Source organism: Eptesicus fuscus, chromosome 14 (assembly GCF_027574615.1).
Source record: "Eptesicus fuscus isolate TK198812 chromosome 14, DD_ASM_mEF_20220401, whole genome shotgun sequence".
Classification (NCBI taxonomy): Eukaryota; Metazoa; Chordata; class Mammalia; order Chiroptera; family Vespertilionidae; genus Eptesicus; species Eptesicus fuscus.
Window position 1 is genome coordinate 17,310,108 of NC_072486.1, and position 22,406 is coordinate 17,332,513.

Consider the following 22,406-nt stretch of genomic DNA (forward strand, 5'->3'; position numbering starts at 1 on the left):
CATAAGTAAATTTATAAGGCATTAGTTTTACACACTGCCAGAAATATCCGTCAGCATGTGTCTTTATTAAAAAGCTTTTCTGTGTCTTTACTTTTTTTGAGTTGTTAATAATTTGTTTATGGGCCTTCCCTGCCACCCCCAACCCTCTGCCCCATATACTTGTAGTTCCCTATAGTAACCATTTTTTATGCCCTTGAGATTGTTTATCGCATCTATCCCAGAAAATTATGAAGCAAGTGAATGAGCCATCAGAATAAAAATGCTACAAGGCCTTACATGTGTCTATCTACAAGCTCTTTTCTTCTTACCACAATTAGGTCACATTGGAAATCATAGCAAAAGCCATTGTTTTAATCATAGCAACAATGTTAGTTACAAGTTTCATAAAATATTCTACCCAGAGCAGTTAAAGAGGAAGCCCCTATCATTCAATGCCAATTAAGCCATATCTGGATTCTATAATTGTATTTAACTACTTTCATTTTCCATGAAATTGAAGTGAAAAGTAATTTGATGCAAAAAGACCCCATCCTGTAGATTGTTTTAGAAGAATGTATATGTCCTCAAGTCACTAAATATGAAGCATTAGTTCTTTTTATTTTTCAACATTATGTTGTGTAATTTCTCTCTATAAAATCACATGGTTTTCTATGCATTTGAGATATCATTAAAAGGTAAGCTTGATAGTACATGGGGTCTAGAGAATTTAGAATTGTTAGCCAGCAATTTAAACAATGTAATATTTTTATGACAAATAACTATACAACCACCTGACAGTTTTGAATGACAATGTATTCTATAATTAAAAACATACAGATCAGTCTTATAACTGAAGGGTATAGACTTAGTTGTTTTTTAAAACAAAGGTGCATAAAATAATGTTGGCAAGTTAAATCTGGTCTGCTGAGTTGGTAATAAAATTCTATTGGAACACATTTTTTTATGCCCATTTGTTTAGGTAATGTCTGTGGTGGCTTTCATATTACAGTGGTTATGTGGGCTTTTTACAGAAAAGAAATTTCCAACTTCTGCTCTAAAACAACATCGGTGCATTAGCCCTTTAATGTATAAAGAAAAATGTAGACTTAAAACAACCTTTAAAATATGATGTTTGCATTCCATTTCTGTCTCACCCATTCTTGCATTGGTTCTAAAATGCAAATTTTGCAGACACATTAATAGTTGGATCTTACATTAAGCTCCCATAACTTGCCCCATATTCATTTTCTGTTCCTGTCATCAACACTAATAGTAGTTTTGGTGAAAAGGCAAGAAATTCAGCAAGAAAGTAGTATTTTTTTTTATTAAGAGAAAGTTTATTTAGAAAGTCACAGAAGTAGAAGTGAGCTGTAGAAGAAATGGGCTCAGGAAACAAGTTATAGAGGCAAAATAAGGAGTTTAGGAGAGAGAAGGGTAAAGGTAATGTTCCTGGGTGAGCAGAGAGGAGGACAGGAAAGGCGAGGGCAAGCTCCCAAGAGGGAGAGCACGCTGGGTCTTCCTTCTTGAGAGTATTTATCTGGTGGTCTCAGAGGAGGATCCCAATAGAATGTGCATCAGCTTTCCAGGGGCCTTTCAGGGTCATGGTCTCTAACCATTGGTCGGTGCCAGGGCAAGGGGTCATTAGTCCTTGCAGCTGGTCCTGAAGCAGCTAGGGTATCACTTGTTAGGTTTTACTGCTTTCTGGACCTGGAGTTGAAACTTAACTGAGACCTAAATGTGATCACTAGGGGTTAATGCTTAAGGGAGTGGTCATGTAAGGTCCCACATGGGAGTGCATGAGCCCACCATTCAGGAAAGTCTTCATAAAATGATTTGTGAATATTTCCTTTTATAAAATCTGAAGTGATTTAAAAGACATTTGAATTTTTTGTTTCTATTTTTTGACACAGATGGAATTAAATCATAAAACCAAGTGATCCTGAGACCTTTTTAATGGAGGAACTTTAACAAGCGTTGTAAAATCTCCATTGGTAATGGTAAGTTCATGCTTTCTACTTCTTCTTGGGTCAAACTTTATATTTGATATTTGTGGGGATGTATATTAAAGTAATGCAATATGACTAAATAACTTTTACCTCAATAATTTTCAATATCAGGAAACTTGCCAATATAATTGATTACAGTAAACAAAGGATAAAAATCTAGATGTCATAGAGTAGATACTTGTGGAACTAACTTTTGGCTATCCCTCAATACCTGTTCGCCACATCATCAATGGTGATAAAAATCACAATTCCAGCCAGGTACATGGTTTCTTAGAATAAAGAATGCATTTCTGACTTACGGTTTCTGGTACAAGCAACTTGGAGGTTGTCACTCCATTCTGACAGCAAGGAACAGGCTGAAAATTGAACGACTCTACTTGGATCCGTAAAAGAGGAGAGGGCAAATGGCAAAGCACTGCCCCTGAGATTGGAGAGTCAGGCCACGAGTGCAGGGTGTCACTGCTGACCTAAGGAGAGGGTCAAAGCTGCACCGGTCTGTGGGCACCAGTGCCTGCAGGAACCTGTGCCCGGGTAGGAGAGGCCTGAGCTCAGTGGGGCAAGTCTGAAAAACTCCAGGTTGACCCCGTCACAGGGACTGTCCCACAATATTGTGACATTTAGCTGCAGGAGCTGACTGGGTTCCCACAGGGAATATAGAAGAAAAATCCCCTGGTGCTTCTGGCATGGGGAGGAAATAAAGGATACCAATAAGGTATTCCATTATGTATGCTTACGTATATGTCTTGTGTGTATATACATATATTATACGCATATATATGTGATTATGCATGCCTATTAAATGAAATACTCCTGAATACTCTGTCCTTTTTAAGACCTGAGCTTAGGAGAAACTAGCTAACAGGGGCCTAACTGGTCTGGGGGGTGGGGAATACCCAATTCTGGGCCACAGTAGCCATCTTTTTCATCTCAGGGGGAGGAAAAGACTTGGGATACACTTGTGACATTCACAGTTCATAGACTGAGACCTAATTATAGGACTATAGAATGCTTTCCCTCGCCTAGTACTTCACCACCAGGTTCCAAAAGGCATACCAAAGGCAAAACACACATAAGACACAGAACCAGACATGGCAGGGATGTTGGAATTATTAGGCTGGGAATTTCAAATAACTATGATTAGTATGCTAAGGGCTCTCATGAGTAACGTAGGCAGCATGCAAGAACAGATGGACAACGGAAGCAGCGAGATGGAAAGTCTGAGAAAGAACAAAGAAGAAATACTAGAGATAAAAAACACACACAACACTAACCATGGGCTAATTGGTGGACTGGATGCAGCTGAGGAAAGAATCTCTGGGCTAGAGACCTATCAATAGAAAAGCAAAGAGAACAAAGACTGAAAAACAGGGACTGTGTGTCCAAGGACTGGGAGTAGATAGTGGGGGATGACATCTACAGGAGATGTAACATGCTAATGGAAGGATCCCAGGAGGAGAAAGAAAGGAACAGAAGAAATATTTGAAACAACAATGACTGAGAATATCCCCAAACTAATGCCAAACACCAAACCACAGATCCAGGAAGTGTAGAGAACATCAAGCAGGATAAGTTCACAAAAATTATACCAAGGCATATCATTTCAATGTACAGAAAATCAAAGAGAAAGAAAAATCCTGAAAGAATCCAGAGGAAAAAAGCACCTTACCTATGAAAGAACAAAGATAAGAATCGCATCCCATTTCTCAGAGAGTGTGCAAACAGGAGGGGAGTGGAGTGAATTTTTGTGTTGAGAGAAAACAAAACAAAACACACCAACCTAGAATTCTGTGAAATTATCCTTCAAAAGTAAAGGAGAAAGACTTTCTTAGACAAATATTAAGGAAATATGTTGTCAGGAGAGCTGCCTTGCAAGAAATATTAAAAGAAGCTTTTTAGAAGGAAGAAAAATAATGTAAGGCAGAAACTCATATTTAAAGAAAGGAAGAGTACTGAAAAAGAAATATGTGAAAGTAAAATAAAAACTTTCATTTTTATTATTCTTAATTGATCTAACAGGTAACAGTTCATTCAAAATAATAACAATAATAGCAATAAGCAATAATGTATTCAATTATATATATATATATATATGTGTGTGTGTGTGTGTGTGTGTGTGTGTGTGTGTGATTATGCATGCCTATTAAATGAAATGAATGATAGCAATGCTACAAGGAACAGAAGAGAGAAGTTAGGATTATTTTGTACCTATAAGGACTCACATTACTTGTGAAGTAGTATAGTGCTATTTGAAAGTGAATTTGGGTTAGCTGTAAATGCATACTGCAAACTTTAAGGCAACCACTAAAAAAAGTAAAAAAAAAAAAAAAATGTTAGGCAAGGAGAGAAAATGCAATCCTATAAAATGCTCTCATTTAAAACCATGAGACAGAAAAAAAAAAAATGGCTGGAAGCCGGTTTCCCAGCCTCCCATGCATTTAGGCATGGCCAGGTGACTAATTTCTGACCAATCTAATGCAAAAAAAAAAAAGTAGTGTGTGTCATCTTCTGGCAAGGTCTGTCTAAGGGTGGGAACTTGCCCTTTATTTTTCTATTGTCTTCTTCCAGCTGGAATTACAACAGGGTGACTGACCCTGAGGCAGCTCTGGCACCACAAGCTACTTGTTGAGGTGGCAGAACAATAGGATAGAAGGAGCCTGGGTCCAACTGCTTGAAATCTGTCCTACCACACCTTGACTTACTGCATTCATACAGCAGAGAAAAGTAAACTGCTGTGTTTTAAGCCTCTGTGAGTTTGCCTTACCTGCTACTCACAGCTGAGCTTGATTTATATAATAAATACGGTGGGGAAAAAAAAGGATTCTAGACTCTAGTTCAGCAGGTGTAAAAAAAAAATACTCAAAGTAAAGGAAAAAATAAAAATAATTTACTTAAATTAAGTAAATACCATTCACTGGAAACCAACAGCTAGTATCTTTGTATATGGTAAAATACTAAAATTTATTTAAATTACTAGAGGCCTGGTGCATGACATTCGTGCACTGGAAGGGGGGCGGGCCCTCAGCCAGGCCTGCGCCCTCTCGCAGTCCAGGACCCCTTGGGGGATATCTGCCTGCCGCAGAAACAGGAGAGGCTCCCACCATTGCTGCTGCACTCGCCAGCCTTGAGCCCAGCTTCTGGCTGAGCGGCACTCCCCCTGTGGGAGCACACTGACCACCAGGGGCAGCTCCTGCATTGAGCATCTTCCCCCTGGTGGTCAGTGCATGTCATAGCGACCAGTCGTTCCACCCTTCGGTCGATTTGCATATTAGGGTTTTATTATATAGGAAAATCAGAGACTAGATAGTTTGATTACCATAGCTTTGTTGGTCCTTGCAGATGTAATAATATAAGAAAATATAATAAATTATCATGAAATAAGATATAAATTTCTCTATTTTGCTGATGACATTATATATTTGTAATGAAACCCCACTGGCTACAAGGTAAGTATAAACAAACCAATACTTCCCCTCCCTGCTTTGGTGCAAGCAACAACAAGGTGGGGAAAAAAGGCAAAATATTTCATTTAAAATAGTAATAAAAACTGTAAAAAATACTTAGCAGTAAATTTAACCTGGAAGATTTAGATTTAGTTTTATAGAGTTTTATTAAAGGTCAGAAAAAAATTAATCTTAATTAGTAGAAGGCACACTATATTCTGGGACGGGAATACTTACTGATAAAAAAATAAAAATATCAGAGTTATATTTTCATAGATATATGAATATAATACAATTCCTATTAGAATCTCAATATAATTTTCTGTAATTAATTGCATTAAATTATTTTTAAAATATGTGGAAAAATTGATAGCCAATAATATTAAGGAAAAGAAAACAATAATAATAATGAAAGGGTAGTTGCCTTACCAAACATTAGACTACAGATTAGAACTTCCTATGATATCAAAGTGGTTTTGGTATAATACATAGAAATGTAGATAAGTGGAACAGAATCAAGAATGATCTTCATGATATATAAAAATGTATCCCAACTCATAGGGAAATATATGGCTTAGTTATGAAGTTGTGCTACACACTAACTATCCTCCTGAAATAAAGTAGGACCTCTACGTTTAATCTGTGCCACACAAGGGCTTGAGCTCGTTTCTGGGCACACCCCAGCCCACCTTGTCAGGCTCCATCCACGCTCCCCACATATATCACACTCTTGGCTACCTCTGGGGTTTATGGGACACAAATTCCTACAGACTTATCTGCCCCCTTGAGGGATAAACTCAGGGAAGAGCACACTTGGGCAGGAATTCTGGAATCCTAGTACCTACAGCACAGTCCAGATAGTATACACTCAGAAAGGGGATGACCCTTTGGCCCTTCTGACAGCTTCCTCCATTAGGAGGCACGTGGCCAGGCAAGGGCCAGGTTAGTGTCTTCTAAAAAGTGTAGACTAAGGCAGGGTATCTCTTGTGTGGGTCTTAGCTCAGTGGTGTCACTAAGTTATTTTTCCTTCTGTAACAACCTCTCCAAGATCTAGGACTAAAGATAACTTGGAGCAGAATTTCCTAAAATGGAAACATATCATTATCAAGAAATAAATCATTATTGTTAATATTGGGGTCATTTGTTACAGCAACATAACCTAACCTTGTCTTACACACACGTGTGCATATTTACGTTTATGAGCAATATATAAACATGGACATTTATCAACTAGTTTGTTAATGTGGCTTATGCATCAGGAATGAGGTGTTGCAGAGGTTGGAAGAATAAAATGAAATGGGAAGAATAAAATAAGCAGAAAAAAAGAGGAAAATAGTAAGACAACAGACTACATTTAAAAACATATATAAGATAAAATACCATTTATCTAACATGATATATCTAGGGGTATTTGTGCAAAAGGAGATGCATGAAAAGATGGGCAATAAGTGTTAATATGATCATTTCAGGCTGGGATACCAAGTGATAGCTTGCGTAGAACTTGATGTCATTTGAGTTGTCTAAACGATCATGTTGTTTAAGTAGCAAGAGAAAAACAACCAAGCCCTTTTCTTTATAGAAGAAAAAAAGATTCTTTTAGGAGAGCATGAGCCAGTTCCTCTCCTTGAATTAAACTGCCTGACTTCCTTCTGGTCCCAATGATTGTGACCTTCTTTCTTCTGGTAAACTGTGTTTTCCCAGAATTTGCTCACAATCCAGCTGTTTTGTAGAATGGAAATCGTGACATTTTCCCAGTTTCCCTAAGCAGATTGGCTAATTTGTAATTCAGGTATTCATGTGTGCTGTCCCTAGGGACACGGTAACTTAATGTTGAGAGTGTATTTTTGGCTTATCGGTTGATTCAGTTACCTCGCATCAAGGGTTCCTGATAATAGTCAGACTTGCCATTCAGACTGATTTCACAATCAAAAGATTTATGTAGGGAGAGAATTTAGGACTCATTTGTGGAGGTCTGGAAAAGATGTTGTAAAACCCATAAGCGGAAAAAATATCTCTCAACATTCCTTGCTTAGGGCCTGGACCGACCTCCCAGATGCATCCTTTTAGCCAATATTTATTTCTGTTTGCCAGTTTTAAATGTTGGGTAACATTGAAAAGAAAACATGAATTCTTTAAAGTAGATAATAAAATAATCAAGATAATGTAATAAAGTAAAACAGTAAGATAAAGTGGTATAACATAAGCACTATAAAGTGGCAAAGATAAAAGTCAAGAATTGAATCAACTGTGATAAAAGTTAGAAATGAGACAACCAAAACTGGAAACTAAGAGATTAAAAAACAAAAAGCAAATGCTATTAGCTAGAGGAGCAAACTCAGTGAAGTCATAAAAGAGAATGCATAGATGAGCTTACAGAATATGATAAAAATGGTTAGAATCATAAATGAGGACTGAATCCAGGGATGGACTGCGATCCCTGGGTCTGAGGCTGCTGAAAACAGACTCTGAGCATCCGGCTTGATTCTTCTTCTTAGGCTGGAAGATGTCTGGGTTTGAAGGTCCCAGATGGATGATTTCAGGAGAGCAGAACCCAAAGGCTTTGGCCATGAATCTCTCTTCTTGTATCTTCCCTATCATAACCTCAGCCATCACTTCCAGTCAGGCAAAGTTGACCCCGGTTACTCCCCAAACATATGACTGATGCAATCTTTATTTAAACACATACTCAAATATTTGCATTTCTTTGTACTGGTTTCTTTGGGTAAAAGGAAAGAATAAAAAAAAACTTAGCAAAAGCCCCTAAATTTTACATTAAGCCTTTCCTCCCATTTTAAATTAGTTTCTCCTGATTTGTAAAGCTGGTAAAACTGGTACTTCTGTGCCAATAGCAAGTCATATTACAAAATTATAATGTTTATTTCATTTCACATATATGAAGTTCTTAAAAATCTGATTTTCCTCTCATTATCTACTGTATAATGGTTTGGGTCTCAAAAATCTATGAATAATTTTACCATAATATGAAGTCAACATTTTCATTTCAGTTCTCTAAACAAATAAAAAGCAAACTTTTCTTAAATGGAATTGATATCACAGAGGTATGAACAATTAAGAAGTTTTTTCTTACTTGGACTAGCTTGAGATCATTTTATTTGATCAAACTGCAATGATTCTGTTATAAGCAAAATGATTTGTATTCAACAAATGTCTTTGACTAAAGTTTCACCTTGACTTGATTCCCATTTAACTAAATCTGTTGTAGTAAACCTCCATGTTGCATGTAAACAATACCACATGCATCTATTCCCTATAAATAGGCAACAGATGGTACACATCAGACTGAAAGTGACACAGAAGAAGGATTGTGGTTTAGAAAGATCATGAAATCTGGGCACATTTGATGAAGCCTGTTGCTCAGTCGGAGCAGGCCAGCAGTGGGGCCATTTGGAGAAATATGCATTGACTATTGTCTCTGATTCATTCATTTCTGAATTAGTGACCAACTTCCTTGAAGTAAGATTTCAGCAATGGTATTATCTATCATACCTCTTGGGAAGTATTCATTCAAGAACAACAGACCCACCTAGGATAGTCTCTGAAGGACTGGCTAAGGTTAATATTTTAGTTCAACATTTCAAACCTGGAATGGGCTTATCTCAAAATAGTCCAAACTGGTTTAAACTGGTTTTGAGGTCTCAGTTCTAAGGCAAGTCAAAGTATCGGTGGGCTTATGGAAGCTGAGAAAACAGCAGGCATGGTGGTGCTACCACACACATTCTGTGACAATATTGCCAGGCAGAGCTCTGGAGATGCCCTAAAAGAACCACAGAATTCACCTGCATCTTCCTATGTCATGAATCATTTTACTGAACCAGGTTAACACGGATTTCAGATGCTTCTAGCTCAAGCATGCTTAAAAAGATGCATGTATTCCAGATTCCCAAACACTATGAGAAATGGTACTGTTAGAGTTTATTTTTTTAAATAAAATATATTTTTATTGATTAAAGAGAGAAAGGGAGAGGGGGAGATAGGAACATCAATGATGAGAGAGAGTCCTGCACGCCCCACACTGGGGATTGAACCCGCAACCAGGGAATGTACCCAAACCAGGAATTGAACCATGACCTCCTGGTTCAGAGGTTGATGCTCAACCACTGAGTCACACCAGCTGGGCATAGAGTTTATTTTTAATTCGCTTCCATCACAAGTACTTGACATAGTGACAGTCATGGTGGTGAACTGAACAGGAAGGTCTTTTTTATTTTTATAAATAAATGGGAGATGGCGACGTAACCAGGAAACGACATAAATCGAATCCGATGTAACCTGAGGACTGCCCGTACTCTCTGGTTTACCCTGCATTGTTGTTGCTGGCACCCCACAATGGGGAGAATCCATGGGCTCAGAAGACCAGCTGTATATTCTTGTTTTGTCTCATTTGTACAGGTCAGTCCTGCCACAATTTCAAGAACAGGTATCCAGGCCTGTTTTGACCAATGTTACAAGTATTATTGCCCTGCTGACTGCTTTGCTCTTCCCAACAGGACCCTTCCATGTAGCTGTAGCCTTGAAGCCTGCACAGTGAGAAAGAGGAAACCAGCAGGTGTAGGCCAGGCTCCCTGGGCTCCCAGAGCTGAACAGATATAGTGCCTGAGGGAGCAAGGGGAGCACTCAACAGAGGAGCTCATCTGAAAAGTCTGCTCTAATCCACACTTGATTTTTCCGTATAGCTTTGCCCAGCCTGCATTAAAGGATAATGCTGAGTCTAACTCACTTCCTTTAAAGCCTGGCCATGACCACCCCCAAACTAGGCTGCTCATAGAACATCCCGGTGGATGCTCAATGTTTGCCAACTAAAATTCCCTGTTTGTATTTTCTCCCACCTCTTGGATTCCCATTTGCAGATTCATTGTCCCCTGGCCCTGCCTCTGAGCACCAGCTTCCTCTTTTCTTGACTTTGGGTCCCAGAATTCTGATCATCTCTTGCATTTCACATAGTCCTCCCCTCTTTTTTTTTTTTTTTTGTATTATCAGTATACCTCCATACCTGTGTACCATTCTCACAGACAGTTCATTCCGGGCATGCCTCACTTGAAAGGCTGGTATTGTACAAGGCTAAGACCAAGAGAGGATTGCTGAAAATGATTCAGTCCAAGGTAAGTTAGTTCAATCCTGTTCTAAGTTTAACAAACCAGGTTCAAAAGGATTCAAACTCGGTGAGAGTAGTTCAAACTTGTCTTTTAACAGCTAACACAGTTCATATTGGAGATGCAATTCTTCTTCATCTAGTTTAAGTTCGGGTCAGTGGCCTGTTTAAGATGCAATAGGGATCAATTGGAAGAGGAACGTTTCCTTCTTTGGGCACCTTAACGTCCTGTGAGAGAATTATTTACTCCAAAATTTATCATGTTTATATCATCAACCTCTTTTGAATATAAGGTAGTAATGTAATTTTGAGAAACATCAGGTGAAATAATTTGATCACTCAAAGAGGAAGAGGTTACCTGAAGTCTTAGAAAAATAAAGGTTAGAAAAATAGATACCAGTTCCAGTATTATTCCTTTGCATATCTAAATTGAAAGGTAAAGTCATTCATGCCTGAGAACATGAAGACAGAAAGCAGCATAACTTTAAAATCCAATATTATTAAGGGAAATGTGGAAAAGACAGAGGATGTTGAAACTATGCAAACTATTTCCATTTGAGATAAAATTCTTAAACTTCTCAGCTTTGACCCACACTTAAAATATTGAATCAACATCAAAAAGTCTATACTTTTAGACGCCAAGTTGTTCCAAAGTCTAAGGAAAGGAGTCTTTTTCTATTAAAAAGATAAATATGGTGTAAAAGTTATTTTTCTTTCAAGCAATATTCATATCCAGGTTTTTGTGTTGTTTTTTTAAAACCCACCTAAACATTTTTTCAGGCGCCATGTTTTTTCAATCAATTTTTGGCAACATATCTTAAATTTAGAATTGAAACTGTTCCATTGAACGCTCCCAGAAAAGAGAAAATGAAATATTAAGTGCTGATTTCAGGCTTATTGAAGTCTCTGCCTAAATCTGCTTTTGAGAATTAATAGTGCCAAAGTTATTTCATTTGTAACTTATTTAACATTTGGCTGAAATGAAAGAATAGAAATTATCTTATCATATCTTCGCCTCTGGGGCCAGCAATTTCCTTCAGTGAATGCCTCCTAAGACAGTAATTTTTTTAATAGAAAAGTGATGTTTATATTAGGAAGCAGATTTTCCCTTGGTCTCTACTAGAGATGTTTCTTCACACTTAGTGGATAAAAGGATGCTTAAACTTTGTGCTGCCCTTTGTGAAAAGCTTTTCAGTACTTCTTGTATACCAGGCAAAACAATCAAGTAATTGTGAAACGTTTTTGCCTTTAAGACGTGACCTAAGAAAGGAAAATAAGTGGTATCACCACATGACTCTAAGTGAAGTGATCTGTGGGCAAATGCCTGGGGAAGAGGGAGAAAGCAATAGATTATTGAATCAGAACATTAAGGGATGGAAAATATCTTTGCGATTATGCAGTCCAAACTTGTTTTAGTTAGGGTCAACAAAATTAAAATCTAGATAGTTTTGGATTATGCTCCAAATCCCACAGATTGTTTAAGGCAAGCATCAAGCCCAGCTTCCAGAGTCTTGTTCTGGAAATGAATAAAATAAATGTTCACAGTGTACTTTTAAGCAAAAAGGAATCTCTAAAGTTGTTCAGTTGCCCACAAGCACTGTCAGTCAAGCTGTATATTGTGTATATCACAATTCAGTTAGAAAAAAAACAACAGCACTCCACTTCTGTTTTTATTTGAAGTTGGGCCACAAATACTCAAACATGCAGTTGGCAGAAAGCTAAATTTCCATCAAAGAATTGTGGTTTTTTAGCTGATTTTTCCCATATGATCCAATGGCCAAGCCAGCCAATTTTGAACTTCATTTTAGGGCAATATTGGGTAGCCCTAGATGATAATAATAATAATTACTACACTTAATTTGTGAAGCTTAGTACAATTCTTTGGCTACAGTTTCATTTCTGAGATATGGCTAACAGAGTGATTTTCAACCTTGAGTGAATATTAGTATCACTTAGGGAGCTTTGAAAGAATGAATGGTGTGCAGCCTGTGTGGCTCAGTGGTTGAGCATTGACCCATGAATCAGGAGGTCATGGTTTGATTTCTGGTCAGGGCACATGCCTGGATTGCAGGCTCGATCCCCATTGTGGGGCATTCAGGAGGCAGTTGATCAATGATTCTCATTATTAACCCTTTTCACTTGCTTGCTTTTTTCTCGATTCCTTTATTCTAATGCTAACAGTGTCGAGACACACTCGACATCCGAGTGCAAAAGGTTAATGTTTCTACTGCTCTCCCCCTCTCCCTCTCGGAAATCAATCCTCCCATATAATAAAAGGCTAATATGCAAATAGACAGAATGGCGGAACAACCGGACAACCGGTCGCTATGACGTGCGCTGACCACCAGGGAGCGCGCGCGGAACATGGCAGGCATCAGTAGCAGGCAGCAGAGCATGGAACATGGTGGGCGTCAGCCGTGGAGGGATGGTGGAGGAGGTGAGGGGGGCGCCAGACCAAAGCGAAGCACCAGTCGCTGTCATCAGGGCCAACCTCTGGTGGTTACTGAAAATTCCTTGCTCCCACACGCCGTGGTCCCGCCCAGCATTTGCACCTGCTGCCAGCGCAGGCCCCGCTCATACCCACTGCTGATGCCAGAGCCACTGCTTGCACCCGCTGCCTGTGCCTGGCGCCGTCCTTGATCACTTGACGCCGTCAGCGGGTGCAAGTGGCGGCTGCTGGCCCTGATCGCCCCCAGAGCTTCGCCACCTCCCCCTGCTCCTGAGGGGCGATTGGGGCAGCAGGCCTCCCCCTGCTCCTGAGGGGTGATTGGGGCAGCAGCTGCCACTCGCACCCACTGATGGCACCGGCCTGGCTTGCACCAGCTGCTGGCGTCAGCCGCAATTGCTTCAGCACGTGGGAGTGGCAGCGGTGGGAGCAGGGCTGCTGGCAGACAGGGAACTGGGGACCGGGGGCCAGGGGCCGCGGTGGGAGGGGCCGGGCGGGGGCACAGAGGATGGGCCAAGACCTGTCTCTGTGCCCACAGCAGCCTTGCGGCCCACAGTTCCTTTCAAGGTGCACGAATTTATGCACTGGGCCCCTAGTACAAATATATTTTTAAAAAAGAATGAATGTTTGGATCCCAACCACAGAGATTTTTATTTAATTGGTTGGGAGTACCACATTGGCATTAGATTTTATTTTGAAAGCTCTCTGGGTGATTCTAATGTACTAAGTTGAGAACCACTGGGTAAGGAAATACGGTTACTCTCATTGTAGTTAATTAGAGGCCCTTGAAAATCCCAGCTTTCCCTCCAGTCCTCTTAAAACTCTATTTCTGTTTTTGTGGCTCAAAGTGAATGTGGTGGGCTACTGTGTTTGGGGTCTTGAAAGTGTGGGTGTGTGCGGGGGGGCTGATTTCACTTCTCCTGTTGACCTTTAAGGAGCCTGTTCCTGAGGAATTGCTATTGGATTCTAGTATTCTCCCATCCTACTGTAGCTTAAGTGTGGGAATGTTCAGTGCAATGTCATATTGGGTCAGAATTCCCCATGCCATGCTGCCTGGCCATTAAGGGGCACACATTGCTATTCTGCAGGGTACTTAAGGTCAGCAAAGCAGTGCAATGACACATCCCTTTTCTATTTCTTTTAGACCTTGAACACAGTTTGATATTGTTTTGTATATTGTTGTTGTTTTGCATGATTAAGGTACTTAATCTTATGAGTGACAAAGAGAAATAAAAATGGATAAGGTGACAATGTGAAAGTACCTCCCCAGTTGCCAAAGTTATAAAAGGGGCTTGTTGAATTTTTCTCTATTCTGAAACTATCTCTAGAGTGTATATATATATATATATATATATATATATATATATTCCATTTGCAAAATAATCCCTTCCAGACTACTCTAATTTTATACTAGCTAACTTCCATGTTAGCCATAGTAAATAAATATATCCCTGATACTAACTTTAGAGATCTCTGGGTAAAGTTACCTGTGTGGGATGGCATACCTTTATAAGTCAAAACCTACCCCTGCAACTTGCAAGATGGGGTTTGTACTGAAATCATGTTTTGTTTGGCTCGTAGTATTTTTTTAAAGTTTATTTTTAAAATCTGTATTGTTGAGAGTATTACAGATGTCCCCTTTGCTTCCCCCTATTGCCCCCCTTTACCTGGAACTCGCCCCAGGCCTTCGCCACCCTATTGTCCGTGTCCATAGGTAATGCATGTGTGCATATAAGATCTTCGATTAATCTCTTCCCGCCCCCCTGAATCCCCCTTCCTTCTGAGATTTATCAGTCTGTTCCATGTTTCCATGCCTCTGATTCTACTTTATTCATCAGTTTATTTTGTTTTTAGATTTCTTGTTCGTCATAATATTTTATATTAGTATCACTTCCCTCCTGTTTGGCTGTCCCCAGGCCTCTGGTGCTGTCTCAGTTTTGGTTTCCAACAGTGAATACTATTCATGTCACATGGGCTGGCTTTCAATTAGAGTATCTCAAACATACCTTCCAAATTTTGGGGGAAACTAACTTTTATTTTATAGTAAGGTAATAAAAATGAAGTAGCCACCTATGTAATTATATTTATATTGATGATAAGATCATTAATTTCACAGGTTCTAACAGACCCAATGACCTCTTTTTCTAACATTATTTTGTAATCCCCTTTTTACTTGTCTGGAATGAAATTCATGGAATACATAAATATATTCACACCTTAATTTAAAATAATACATTTTTGCCCAATATAAAGAACATGAAGAAGTATCAGAAAAGAGCTTTATAATAAAATCATATATATGCCAATATGCAACTGCAGTCACCAGTTCACTAAATGTAAACAGCCTCACCCATTTCCCAAAGGTACCAAGTGGCCAGTCTTGCCTCTTGGAGAGGCAATGCCTGTGACGTGTGCTTCCTACTCCAATGCCCGGTCCCAACCTCCCAAACTTCTCCGTCGTTTCATTCTTAAAACTATTCCACTCCCCACCACTGTGTCCAGTTTTTCTCTTTGCACGGAAACAATACGACTTACTGGTCCTGGTCCTTCTCCCCGTGTTGGTAGACAGCCCTTTGAATTCGTACATTGGCCTTCGGTGCAAAAGTGTTCACTCAGGTAAGGGAAGGCCGTGATCGAGTTTGAAGTCATTTAGGAAAATAGGCAGTTTTCTAAAGAGAGACCCATTTTTTTTTTAAAGTTCAAGTTCTTAGCTTTCACTGGTCTAACTCAGTGAGAAAGAGCTGGGAATCTCAGTTCCTACAGGAAAGTTCCAGTTTCTTTTGCTAGGCTTCTGATTTGACAGCTCTGGCTGAGGCGGATCTGGGCAGCCAAGTTTAACATTTTAACAATCTGACCTCTTTGACAGAAAACAAGCAGATCAGTTACAGATTGAAAGAAAATACATTTGAAATCCATGTGAATTACTGTTTTTTTCCAAACTATTTACTCATTATATATTTAAAGGTCACCCATACACATCAGTGTTTCAACTTCCTGGGAATTTATTCACTGCTAGTAACTTCAATGCGGCTGCCCTGTTTTTCATTACTGGCTGGTATTTTTAAGTCTGGGAGTTCTGAACTTCTAACTTAGAAGGAGAACAGAATAAATAGCTTGGTTGCAACATTCTGAATCATAGCAAAGAGGTTTCATATTTCCAAGAGAACCGTCAGAATCGGATGCGATGTTACCTCCTTCGGCAAGCAACATTATCCCAAACAAGAGACTCATATTTTTACCACATTGGGCTAAATCTGATGGGTGTAAGTTTCAGTTAAAACATTGCCAAGTTTCTGTTTGAGCAGGATGAAATGCTCTCTTTCAATAATTTGTTTTTATTCTCTCTTTAGAAGCACTGTTATTTGGATGTAAGAATAAACAGTTATCAATAGTTCTCTCCACATGATGGCCTCATGTGTGGTTTCCATTTGCTTGATTAGGCTTTGCCATATTTTAAAATGTATCTATATAAACAAGATTTTCTTTTTTGCAATTAAAAGGAAACCTGTCTCTCTCCTACCCCTCCCCCCAGGTCATTCTGGGTAAGGGTCTTGAGGAGGAAATTGGCTGAGACCCTAGTGTTTCTTATACTTTCATATGCACAGAAATCACCTGGGATGCTGTTAAACTGCAGGTTCTGATTCAGTAAGTCTGAAATCCTGCATTAACCAGATACAGTTTTTGGTGATGCTGAGGCTGCTTCAGGAACTTGGGGATCACTGCTCCAGGGCCCTCCTCAGCATCCCCTGGAAGCTTGTTAGAAATGCAGACTCAGGCCCTACTCTAGACCCACTAAATCAAAACCTGCATTTTATCCCAACTGCTGTGGCTCTGTGGTTGAGCATCGATCTATGAACCAGGAGGTCATGGTTCGATTCCCGGTCAGGGCACATGCCTGGATTGCGGGCTTGATCCCCAGTGTGGGGCGTGCAGGAGGCAGCCAATGATTCTCTCTCATCATTGATGTTTCTCCCTTTCCCTTCCTCTCTGAAATCAATAAACACATATATATTTTTTAAAAACCTGAATTTTAACAGGATTCTCAGGTGATTTCTGCATTACAATTTGAGAAGCACTACCTAGATAATCCCTAAATTCTTCTAAATCAGTGACTCTCAACGTTCGCCTCCTGTTATAATCAACCTGGAGCTTTTGAAACTCCTGATGCCCAGATGAACCTCAGCCTAGTTCCATCAGAACCTCTGGGGGGTGGGGCCATGACATCATTAGTTTCTAAAGCCCCCTAGGTCGTTCCAATGTGCAGTCAAATTGGAGAACCACACCATAGATGGAACTGGAGAATGAAAAGCAAGCTTGGTTTTTTTTTGCCAGTAGATGAAGGTTTGAAGGCACTTGTTTTCTATGTTGCCACCCTATTAGACAATGAGTCATCAGCCACTGGGCCAACAGGAAACACTGTGGGCCAGAGCATTACATTGCTTAACTCCACTGGATTTCAGGAACCTAATAGTATACATTTGGCTCTGTTGCCTGGCCTCATTTTACTCTAGCTTTGTCATACATGAATAGGAGCTGACTATTCCTGCGTTCTGCTCTCTCTGGGTGAAGACCTTAAAAATATAGTCCGTAGGCATTTAGGTTATTTCACCCTAACCTGGTATGCTCTGTTCTTATCAGATCTTAATGGGAACAGAAAGATCTCCTGCATGGGTAATTTGTACCAGGATGCAGATTAAGGTACTTTAGAGTGATAAACAGTACATTACTTAAAAGATATGGGTGGTATTTTATGTGATAGAGTAAGTAAAGTAAAATGCAGTCCTTGACCACATATGGGTCATTTTCCCTAAAAGCAGAGGTTAGACTTGTGTGGGCATGTGAGTTGGAACACTTGCTCTGTGAGCCTGTCCTAATATTCACAAGCCTTTAAACCTTTCCCGGGCCAGCCAAGTGTTTGTGGTTGGTTGTTGATTTTGGAAAGAAATCATGCATTACTCACGTATGAAGAAGTGTTAGATTGTCATCATTCCTAGGGGTAACAAAGACTGCTTTTAATTCTGGATAATGTTTCTTAATTTTATGTTCCAGGAAAGGGTGAACTGCATTTCCACATACTTAGCATAGGAATTTCTGTGTGCAGCGGGGCTGTGATCTATGGTGTTCTGGCAAGAGCTGCTTAGCTTAAGAAGAGGATGGAATTTATTCTAAATCCCTCCTCAGAGATGAGGAATATGTTTGAACTCTTTTTTTCTTCCTTTATATCTTTGTCAACTTTTAAATTTATTTAACTCTCTGATTCAACAAATACCACCCATCAGGCCTAACGTTACCACCTGTTGTTTGAATTTGTATCTCTTTCATTTGCCCTAAGTTTTCTTACCCCAGTAAGGCCAGGTCTGTTACCTTCGTTCTCCCCTATCATCCTGATTCCAGTCCCCAAGGGGGTCTCTCCCAGCACCTCGGCATCTCTTTCAGAGAGTGGGGTTCGCTGTGGGATGCCCCCACTCCATGCTGGCTTTCCTGAGGATGGCAGCACAGCTATACACAGCGTTCCCGACATGGGTATGATTGTGGTCAGGACACAGCCTTCTTATTGGTTCCTATCATCTTTCCCCGATGTGCCCAGGAGCGTGTTGGTTTGGGGGTAAAGCGTTTTGTTTTCCTGGGGGGTTTATTCTGTTGTACATTTGGGATGTGTTAGAGACAAATCAATTCCTCTCAGCTCCCTCTCCTAGCTGTAGCTGGGGAGTCCAATGGCATCACCCTGTAAGGGCCAGAGGGATTATTTTTTCCTAACTCTATTTCCCAGATTAGTCAAGTTAACCAAATGATTACCAAATGGCCCTTTCCCTGTGGGTGATGGGACCCAGTCACAACTTCCTCAGAAGCTGAATGAGATGACTATCGTGTAAGAGATGGGTGGGCACACAATGCCCTATTATAAACTACAGATGCTGTGCACCCATCTCTGGGATTTATTAATCTAGCACAACAGGAGCTCTATCCCCAACTGAATAACTTCCCATTTTCCTCACCCCCAAGCCCTGGAAATCACTATTGTGTTCTCTGTGTCTATGAGTGATGACTACTTTAGGCATTTCATATAAGGAGAATAATACAGTATCTGTTCTTCTGTGACTAGCTTATTTCACTTAGCATAGTGCCCTCTAGGGTCATCCATGTTGGCACAAATGGCAGGATTTCCTTCTCTTTTAAGACTGAATGATATTCCATTGCATGTATCACGAATTTTAAATGTCCACTTATCTGTACATGGACACTCGGGTTGTTTTCATGTCTTGGCTGTTATAAATAGTACTGCCATGAACACAGGAGTGCAGAACTGTCTTCCAGAGCCTGATTTCAATTCTTTTGGATATACACCCAGAAGTGAGATTGTTGAATTATAGAGTAGTTTTGTTTTGTTTTTAAAATTTTTTATTGTTGAAAGTAATACAGATGTACCCTTTCCTCCCCCGCCCCCCATTAACCTCTTCTAGCCCACCCTGCCCCCACCCCAGGCCTGACCACTCTATTGTCTATGTCCATGGCTTATGCATATATGCATACAAGTTCTTTGGTTGATCTCTTCCCACCATCCCCACTTTCCCTCTGAGATTCGACAGTCTGTTCCATGCTTCTCTGTCTCTGGATCTATTTTGTTGTTTTACTTTTAATTTTTAAAGGGCCTTTCATATTGTTTTCTATTGTTTGCTGCAGAGTAGATCACACATTAAGTGTTCTTACCATACACACACACACACACACACACACACACACACAGCCCCCCAAAACAAACAAACAAAATCAAGCCACAAAAACTAGGGAACACCAGAAACTCTGGGAGGTGGTGAAGATGTCTGCTACCTTGACTGTTGGTGATGGCACCAGGGGCGTTTGCATATATCTAAACTTACCAAAGTGTACACATCAAATATGTGCAGTTCTTTGTGTATCAACTATAAGGCTATTAAAAAAATAGACAAATGTATAAGTGACTCCCATGCATGGCTTTGTGGCTAAGGGTGAGAGAAGGGACACAATGAATCTCAAAAGGCAAGAGTCAAAAAGTTGAGGGAGACTGGATACATGGGTGTTACCATCACATTTCAGTGATACTGGACCTCTGCAAGGGAAACCCTGCCAGTATTAAAAGCTGAGAGCCCCAAACCAGCTGGTAGTCCCTGGTTAAATACCCTCATTCCATATCATCTAAGACCTTTCTCTGCCAACCATAAAAGTAGAGGTTTAATCCTTAAACCATTGCAAAATATTGTAGGAACACCATTTCTTTCAGCTTGAAAACAAAATCCTGCCATAAATATAATAGAGATACTTACAGAGTAAAACAAACAGTAAACCATGGCATTCTTATTACATGGAAGACTCAAAAATAAAGGTCCTCGGGCAATCCTCCTTGTTTCCATAAGTGTTAGTAGATGTTAACAATCGTGTTTGGAGGTGGGGGTGAGGGAATCGATCTGTAGCATTTGATAATTTCTGTGGTATAAAGACTCCCATCATGACTGACTTCAAGCTATTGAGCTGTTCACAATACACTCTTGCAAGTACAGAGTCTATTGCCCAGCACCATTGTATACTAGGAACCAAAATATTTGTGATTTTTTCTCTTTTAGACCTCATTTTCCTTTCACTTTCAAATGCCACAGAGATTTATTCATCAGAGGGTGTCTCAAAGATACATTTCCCCTGGCAGATGTTATCTTCATAATCTATTCCACTACTCTCTTCTTTTTCAGGGAGGGGTGGAGATTAGAATCACCCAAGGACTCTTCAGTAAAGTGTATTTTCCCACCTGGCCAGCATTCCCAGAGTTCCTGCAAAACTCTGAGTGTGAAAAGTAAAGCAGCCCAGTTAGCATCCGACAGTATGTTCAGCAGTCAAGGTGCAGAGCCGGAATCATAAGTTAAAGTACCATACTAACCCTGAGCAGGATATTATGAAAGGCCTGATTTGGCAGTAATATATTACATCACAAAATTCACATTTTCCCATTGTTAATTTAATAGCATTGTTTGGATATCTCAAGATACTGGGAGACTAGAAAAATGAGGTGAACAAGGCAAAATTATCCAAAGTAATCCACTAATTTATACACACATTTATATATATATATATATGTATTTGTATATACATATATACTAGTATTATATTTGTACTAGTAGCCCGTTTGCACGAAGATTTGTGCAATAGACCTTCATTCACCTGGCTGCCTGCACCAGTTTTCTGCCGGCACCGGGGACCCAGGCCTTGCCTGTGGCCACCGCCTTCTGCCTTCTTTCAGGGTCCGGGCTTGGCCCCGGGCGGAGGCCTTGGGCTCGGCTGCACCCAACATCCCTGCTAAGGATCGCAGGAGCCGACCCCCAGTGGTTTCCTGCGATCCGTGCAGGCTCCCCGCTGGTGCCCAAGGCCGGGAAAGCCTCCGCCCGAGGCTTTCCCGGCCTTGGGCTCAGCCACACCCAGCGTCCCTGCTACGGATCGTAGGAGCCGACCCCCTGGTCGTTGCCTGCGATCCTTGCAGGCTCCCCGCTGGTGGCTGGTGCCCAAGGCCGGGAAAGCCTCCACCCGAGGCCACACCCCAACGTCCCTGCAACGGTTTCCTGGTGGGCGTGGCTTGGTTGGTGGGCATGGCTTGGCATAGCGAAGGTGCGGTCAATTTGCATATTTGTCTATTATAAGGTAAGATATATTTTTCAAAATAACAAAGAAACACTGTATGCATGCTGTTTCGTATAAGTAAGACCTGGATTTTGCCACTATTTTGTACACTGGCATCTGAATATATGAAATGTGAATTGCTATCATTTTTTACTAAATAAAGTACAGGCTGAGGGAACCCTTATAATTGATGTTTGTGGTTAATGCTTTTTATTATTTTCTGGTTTTCCATTATTCCAGAATTATTTTGTTAGTTATGACTTTCTTGCTCCTAAGGAGGAAAATTATAAATTAGTGAGCAATGTATTTGATGTAGTTTTCTAATAAATGTATTCCAATTCTGGTTAGTTTTACCTTAACAGATGCCTTTTCCATCAGCATAAATATGGTAGAGTTTCAATACAATATTGTGGAGGCAAATGTTTACCTCCAGGATTCGCATATTTTCTTACTGAAACAAACAGTCCTACAATCATCACTTAACAACTCAGTTTCCAACAATTTATAAGCCCATGACATTTCTCTGTATGTTTATAAATTGTTGGTGTCTTTACATCAGACTTAGATAAATTGGAGTTTGAATTCTTGCTTCGATACCTTTTCAATGATGACTCTGAACAAATTATGTTCCATTTGTAAATTTTGTTTTTAAATTTGTAAAATGGGACAAACAGTACAGTATTTGTCTTGTAGGTTTGTTGTGAGGATTTTTCTATGTGAAAATGAACATAGAGCATTTAACACAGCCCTGGAACTTAGCATATAATATATTATATGTGCACATT